Here is a 7196-nt window from a genome sequence, read left to right on the forward strand (position 1 = left end):
TCATTCCACTAAAGCCCATAGTTGTACTCCCTTCACTGTAGATATATTATGTTCACATGATTTAACCATAATCAGCGAGTCGACCCTTCATAGGCTGTTCATAATAATGGCTGGGTCAAATAATCTATTTTACCCCCAAGATTACGTCTTATTCCTCAAGTCTCTACTGATCTTCTAATGAGCAACTGCTTTGTGATCCAATCACCAAACCAATCTCTCTCAGCCCAGTGAGAGGGTGGGGCCCCTTATTCAAGACCTGGATTCAGTACTTGAGAGAACAACCTTTCTCCTATCCCTAAATCGGGTAGGTGTGAACTCTGTCTTGCACCCTATGTCCTCAACTATCTATCTGGTCTTACCCCTGAAATGAGAGTCTTATTGAGTCGACGCTGTTGAGTCAACCTTTAACTATGCAAATCTAAAGGCAATCCCAAATAAACAGGAGTTCATAGTTAGCTCAGGATTAAGATCGAGTTACCCAGGTCATCTAGGTGAGACAGTCAGTCTTAAACAGTAAACAACTTTATAAAGTAAGAGTGACTTATTTCCTGGTCCTGATCTTATGCAAACTCATTGCATAAGACGCCCCCACTCCCCATGTCATAACATGTACGAATTAGGATCACATCGTATGTAGCACACAACTCTTTGTAACAACTACAGAGTAGGCCGCATCCAAGGGTGTTACCAGAATAAGGTACCCAACCTCATTCATGTACCATAGATCATTTTGACTATTCATTCAAACCCGATCCACTCTTATGTCTCCACATAAAGTTCAAGTACTCATACAATAGTCATGGGTCTTAGTTTATTGGATTTAGACTTTCATACAATTTATGAGATCAATAACAAGTATATTGATAATAGAAAATGTTTATCATTTTACAAACTATGAGTTTTAGGACATAAAACCCAACAATTCCCTCAGTTGGAAAGTCACTCATTTGATCGCCTTGATCACTAAGCAGGTTCAGTTGTGTAAGGATATGAAGTGAGCAAAAATTGCGGTGGCAGTGGGGGAAGTCACTTCGCAGCTAGCTCAATTGACAGTGCAACCAACCTTGAGGTAGAGGATTATTGTTGCACAGCAGGATGATTCGAACCTGGTTTAGAAATGTCATCAGGTAGGGTCAGGCCAGGCCAATGAATTTTCTGTGTCGGTGGACAAGGGTCTTCTGTATCAAGGATAGTTGTGCGTTCCAGCAGATGATGGCTTGAATGGGAAACTGTTGGCAGAAGCTCACAACTCTCCATTCTTGATGCACCCGAGAAGTACCAATATATACCAAGATGTGAAGCGGTATTATTAGCGGCCTAATATAAAAAGGGAGATAGCTGACTACGTCAGCAGATGTTTAGTCTGTCAGCAGGTAAAGACCCTGAGGCAGAAGATAGCAGGCTTGCTACAGCCATTGGATATGCCAGAATGAAAATGGGAGAGTGTGGCTATAGATTTCATTATGGGTTTGCTCAGGATAGCGAAGGGTTTCTCAGTGATTTGGGTTATGATAGACAGACTCACCAAGGTGGCATATTTTATTCCAAGAAAGCCCATGTACGCGGTGAGTAAGTGGGCTCAGTTATATATGAAGAAGATAGTAAGATTGCATGGTGTGCCAGTATCAATTGTGTCCGACAGGGACCCTCATTTTACCTCTAGTTTTTGGAAGAGCCTCCAGGCAGCCTTAGGGTCGTGGTTAAACTTCAGTACAACCTTCCACCCCCAAATTGATGGGCAAACAAAATGTTTGAATAAGACGTTGGAAGACATGTTGCGCACTTATGCGTTGGAATTCTCAGGGGGTTGGGACTCCCACGCATTTGGCAGAGTTTGCTTATAATAATAGCTATTAGGCTACCATTGACATGTCTCCATTTGAAGCTCTTTACGATAGAGGTTGCAGGTCTCCTATTTGCTGGGGTGAGATTGGGGAAAAAAAACTGGTGGAAACTAAGTTGGTGGAGTTGACAAATGAACCCATGCAGAAGATCAGGGCTCGAATGCTAGCAACGCAAAGTAGACATAAAAGTTACGCTGATGTTAGGTATAAAGATCTTGAGTTCGAGACAGGTGACAAAGTGTTCCTGAAAGTGGCGCCAATGAAGGATGTGCTGAGATTCGGAAAGAAGGGTAAGCTAAGTCCACGTTTTGTAGGGCCATTTGAGATCTTAGAGTGAGTCGACCCTATGGCTCATCGTTTGGCCTTGCCACCGTCTCTCTTTGCGGTCCATAATGTCTTTCATGTCTCTATGCTGAGGAATTATTTAACGGACCTGTCTCATGTGGTGGACTTTGAGCCCTTGTAGCTGAATGAAAACTTGAGTTATGAGGAGAAGCCTATGTAAATTGTGGCTAAGGAGGTGAAAGTCTTGTATAGCAAGGAGGTGCCACTGGTGAAGGTTCTGTGGCAGAATCATCAGTTTGAGGAAGAAACTTGGGAGCGAGAGGACGAGATGAGAACACTGCATCCAGAGCTCTTCCAGGACTAGACCTTTCGAGGACGAAAGTTTCTTAAGGAGGGAAGGTTGTAACGCCCCAAAATCTAGGTAAGATTTAAATTAATTCGTGCATTTGAGTGTTTCTTTTATTTAAAGGCCAAGGTTTAGGATTTCATTTTTTTAAAAAAAAAAAAATTAATTAAGTGGTTGTTTTACCCTTTCCTAAAAAGAGGTAGGGTTAAGAGTTTGGTAATTGTTTTAAATAGAGTCCTTGGGAAGTGTGCAAAAAAAAAAAAGGAAAAAGGAAAACCCTTATTCTTCCTCTTCTTTTCCTACCAGCCGTCCGCTGCCCTCCAAAGGTTTTTTTCTTTTTCCTTTCTGGTCGATCTCCTGCTTCCAGCCGCGCGAGGAGCCACCTGATGACATAGTTTTGATCTCTTTATCTACTCTAACTCTAACGCATGGTTTGTGAATGAAATGAATGATGTGCTAAATGTGCGCTCAAGTTCTTTACGATAAAGAGATTTTTATGCGATACTACATTCTAATTATATGCATTGATAGTGATATGCTCGTAGTATGCGATGAAGTAGTACGTGTCACAAGTTTCCTTGCTCTGAAACTAAGTATAATTCCAATGCAAGTTTCTCAGAATGATCCGAGGTCGAACACGGGGATTGTTTTCGTTAATGCGATACTTATGTGATACGTGCGACCGGTTTTGTTTACAATGAATAAAGAATTCGGGTTTGTACAGAAATATAAATTGCGTTAATAAAGTAAAATCCTAAACTAATATGATACATGATACAAGATACATGATACATGATTCTGAGGTCGAGAACTGACTGGGAAGTTGTATAAAGAATCGATGTATGCGATGGCAAGTCTTATGAATGAAGCAGAAAGAGAAAGAGTAAGGAGCAAAAACATCGCAAGTTTGTCAATCAAATTAAGGACGCAACTAAGGTTTCGCTTTCCCTTGGCGTACACCTCTCGGTGATCGGCTGTGTTCCCATATTTCTATGGTGAAATAGAGATGAACGTGATGAACGCAAGGTTGTTTCCATCTCTGGAAACACTTCTCGCTTTAACACATTCTTCCAACCTTCTCTTGATAGGCGGAATAACATCTACACTTCTACTCTCACAAGTGAAGATGCCGTTGAGCATGCTTTAGCTAAACTTAATTATTTCCTTAACACAAATTAACTCACTTGCTTAGTTCTCACTATTTACCCAGGGGATTAAGAACATATCATGGAGAAAATGGATTATGAATGTACGGAAAGAGACAGAGAGATGATAATAGTGACGATGATAACATTTAATTCTAAAATTAAGCATTTGATACATATTGTGAATGAAAGATTAAACAAGATGAATACAGATGATGAAATAGAGATTAGAAACAAATATGGAAAGAGTGTCAACGTCTTGACACAGATCCCGTTCGGAGATTGTGCTTGCTGGTGTGTGGAAGTGGTGGAGAGAAAAGCTTCCCTCTCAGGTTTGCTTTCGGGGTAGAATTGACCTTCGCACAGAGCTTTTAACTACGAGAATTGGAAGAATTATTTGCTCGGAGACTCATCTCTCGACCTTGTCTCGTAGTTCACTCGAATTTACTCTAGACAGTCGCTTCAGACCAGCTTCCTCTCAGGATCAGTATATGCACGTCTCTATTTATACATGTATATCAAGTATGAATTTGAAGAAGCTATTTATAGGTGAGACTTGGCTCTTTGAATTTGTGTTCCCCACTATATATTTATGGTAGATCCTAAAATGGCAGAATGAAAAATTCCTTCTGTTACGCAATAAACCCGTCATAAATGCACAACTGAAAGCTACACACTTGTCAAAATCTTCCGCAAATGCGTTGATCTTCACATCTTCGATCTATCGCCGCATGCGGTGTTGTTTTTTATTACCGCATGTGGTTGAAATTGCGTTGATCGCTAAAGCTCTTGATCGATTGTCGCATGCACCGTCATTGCGTTGATCATCTTTTCATTCTTGATTGATGGGCGCAATGCGACGTAGATGCATTGTTTATCTTGTCTTCGAGCCATGAACGCATGCGGTGACTTATTTCCTGCAAATCAGAAACTAAAACCTTCTATCTCGCCGTTGCAATGGTGTTAGTGAGTGTATTTATGACATTTCATAATTTTCATATTTCTTAGCCAATTTGTATACTATCGACACAACTTTTCTTTCTTTTTGCCACAATATCTAAATAAAACAGTATAAATAACTTGTATTTTTAAAAGTTATCACACCCCCAAATTTAGATATATGCTTGTCCTCAAGCATATCTTCGACTAAGGTAATTTTCGCTCAATTCCTATCCTAACTTTGCGTCGATTGGTTGCTCCGAATGCTCCACCTGTACAACATTACTTAATAACGAAATTTCCTTCTATCCTTTAATAAGTCATAAACATACTCTACTTTATTCTTTTATACAAAAAATATCTACTAAAAAATTCCCTTCTTGTTTTGAAAAGAATGTTTACCTCTTCTTGCAAAAACAACTTGGTGCATCTGTATGTGGTGGTCTAGTTTGCATCGTTTTATTAGAGACTGTTGATCATGGTTACACTCTTCGTTTTAGTTTTCTCCCATGGGTGTCATGCGAACATCCAACTACGGTTGTGTACCAATCTCAACTTCAACTTTTGATTTTTAGCTAAGTTTTACTTTTGCTGGTCAGAGGAGTTGTCTCTTATATTCTTATTTTCTTTTTTTTTTTCTTTTCATATTGCGTCGATCTTGGAAACCTACCTTTGTTTTGGCTTGCTCCCACGGGTGTCATGCAAACATCCAACTATGAGCAGGTTCTTTTCACGACTTAACCCTTATCAGGTTGGGATTTTTCCTTGCGCTGACATTGGAGTTTATATGAGATTTTTTTTTATAATGAACGCATTTTTCTAAGGATAACCGCATCCTCTTGATCGCATCTGCTCATACCTTCCCCACCCAAAATTTAAGGTCCTCATTGCGTTGTTTTGGACAGAATAGACAAAACACTTAGTCAAATTTTTGAAAAGAAGGTTTGAGCAGAGTCTTGATGTATAAAAGGTAAAGCAGTTCTATTACTATGAATTATCTAAGTGTTAGTCAGAAAATACAAAGTGTGGGAAATATTGCTAAGGGTATGCATATTACTCATCATGGCAGCGTAATAAATAACGAAAAATGTAAGATAAAGAACATCGCAATAATTGACAAAGAATAATAAGTATTAAGGCTAATGAATACGGAAAGAATAGTTACTCAGTTGTATTAAAATTAACTAAGTACACAAATAATTACAATTATTGCAATACAAAATTTCAGCATGTACAAAGAATCAAGAAATAGCTTCTATACATAAAAATAATGAAATGAAACAAAATGAAAGAATGACCGTAACAAAAATTTTCTAGATTTATTGAGAAGGAGGTTCAGGAGGAGGATTTTGTGGAAGAACACGAGGAGCTTCTTCAAAATGCAGATGTTGCTGTAAATGCAGAGGCACCATGAGACCATGTAAATAGGTTGTCAAAAAGTTAAAGTACTCATGGTTGCGCTCTACCACTTGTATTTTGTTCATGTGGATCGTATAGATATTGCGTTGAATGTTGATCTAGCACTTGCCGTGTCATTGTAACACTGCGTTGCAACTTTGCTTGGCTCTCATGTAACTCCGTTATTCGCTGGTAGAAGAAATCGTGTTGATGAGAGAGAAGAAAACGCATTTCTGCAAGGTCAGCAACTAGGGATGCGATGGTGGGTTGCCTGCGGTGTTTCACCATCAACGTTTTGGGGTTGAGTAGAGGTGCCTTCACCCAAATCGTGTGGGTCGTTAACATGCGGCGATGGAGGGGAAATGGTGTGGAGATGAAGGGGTGGAGTGTGCTATTGGAAATGCGTTGGGTGAATTAGGAGCGAGGAAGAGGTTTGTAAAGTGTTCTGGGAGTGGGGAAGGGGTTCTGTAGGAAGGCTTGGAGGTCGAATAACCAGAGGTAAGGGGTCCAAGGGTATTTGATCTTGCGGTGATGGCCCTTGGACTTTTTCCTTGCCTTTGTCAACTTTGCGCTGTTTCTTGGGTTTTGGCTGTTGCGGCGCATTTAAATCGATAATGGGCCTTTTCAGTGGAAGCTCGGGGCAATGAGGGGAATCTTTGAGAAGCATTCTCAAGATCTTGACATTGATGAGACCATGGACTTCTGGCATTGGTTCTTCTTCAATACCTATACCCAATGAGAGGCATAAGCTCGAAACTGTCCAAGGAAAGAAATACTGGCCTCTTAAACACCCTACAAAACCACGAATCTGCTTTGCGATCAGTTAGCCCACGTCGATTGGAATGTCGCGTGCTATGCAGTATGCGGCCATTACTCTATCCCTTGAAACTGTTTTGTCATGAGATGTAGTGATGAGTCGCCTTTTCACCAAATACACCCAAAGGCACGCTTTCGGAAGCAGTTTATTGGACGCAAGGGTTCTGATGCCTTTCATAGACATCAACCACTAAGTGCCCGGTTACGTTAATATCTTCAGCGCATCCTCCATTTGTTCTTTTGTGGGATCATCAATGATTTTGTTACCTGGCGCATCCGGGATGTCCTTCATCTGATATAACTCATTGATGTCCCTTGCACTGAAAGGCAGTAGTGGCATTGGCGCAGGAAAGAACCCCATTTCCATCATCATGTCGTCATTCTTTTTCTTCTTTAATGGGTGTCCTTTGGTCAACATTGGCT

Source organism: Benincasa hispida, chromosome 4 (genome assembly GCF_009727055.1).
Source record: "Benincasa hispida cultivar B227 chromosome 4, ASM972705v1, whole genome shotgun sequence".
In the NCBI taxonomy this organism is placed as follows: Eukaryota; Viridiplantae; Streptophyta; class Magnoliopsida; order Cucurbitales; family Cucurbitaceae; genus Benincasa; species Benincasa hispida.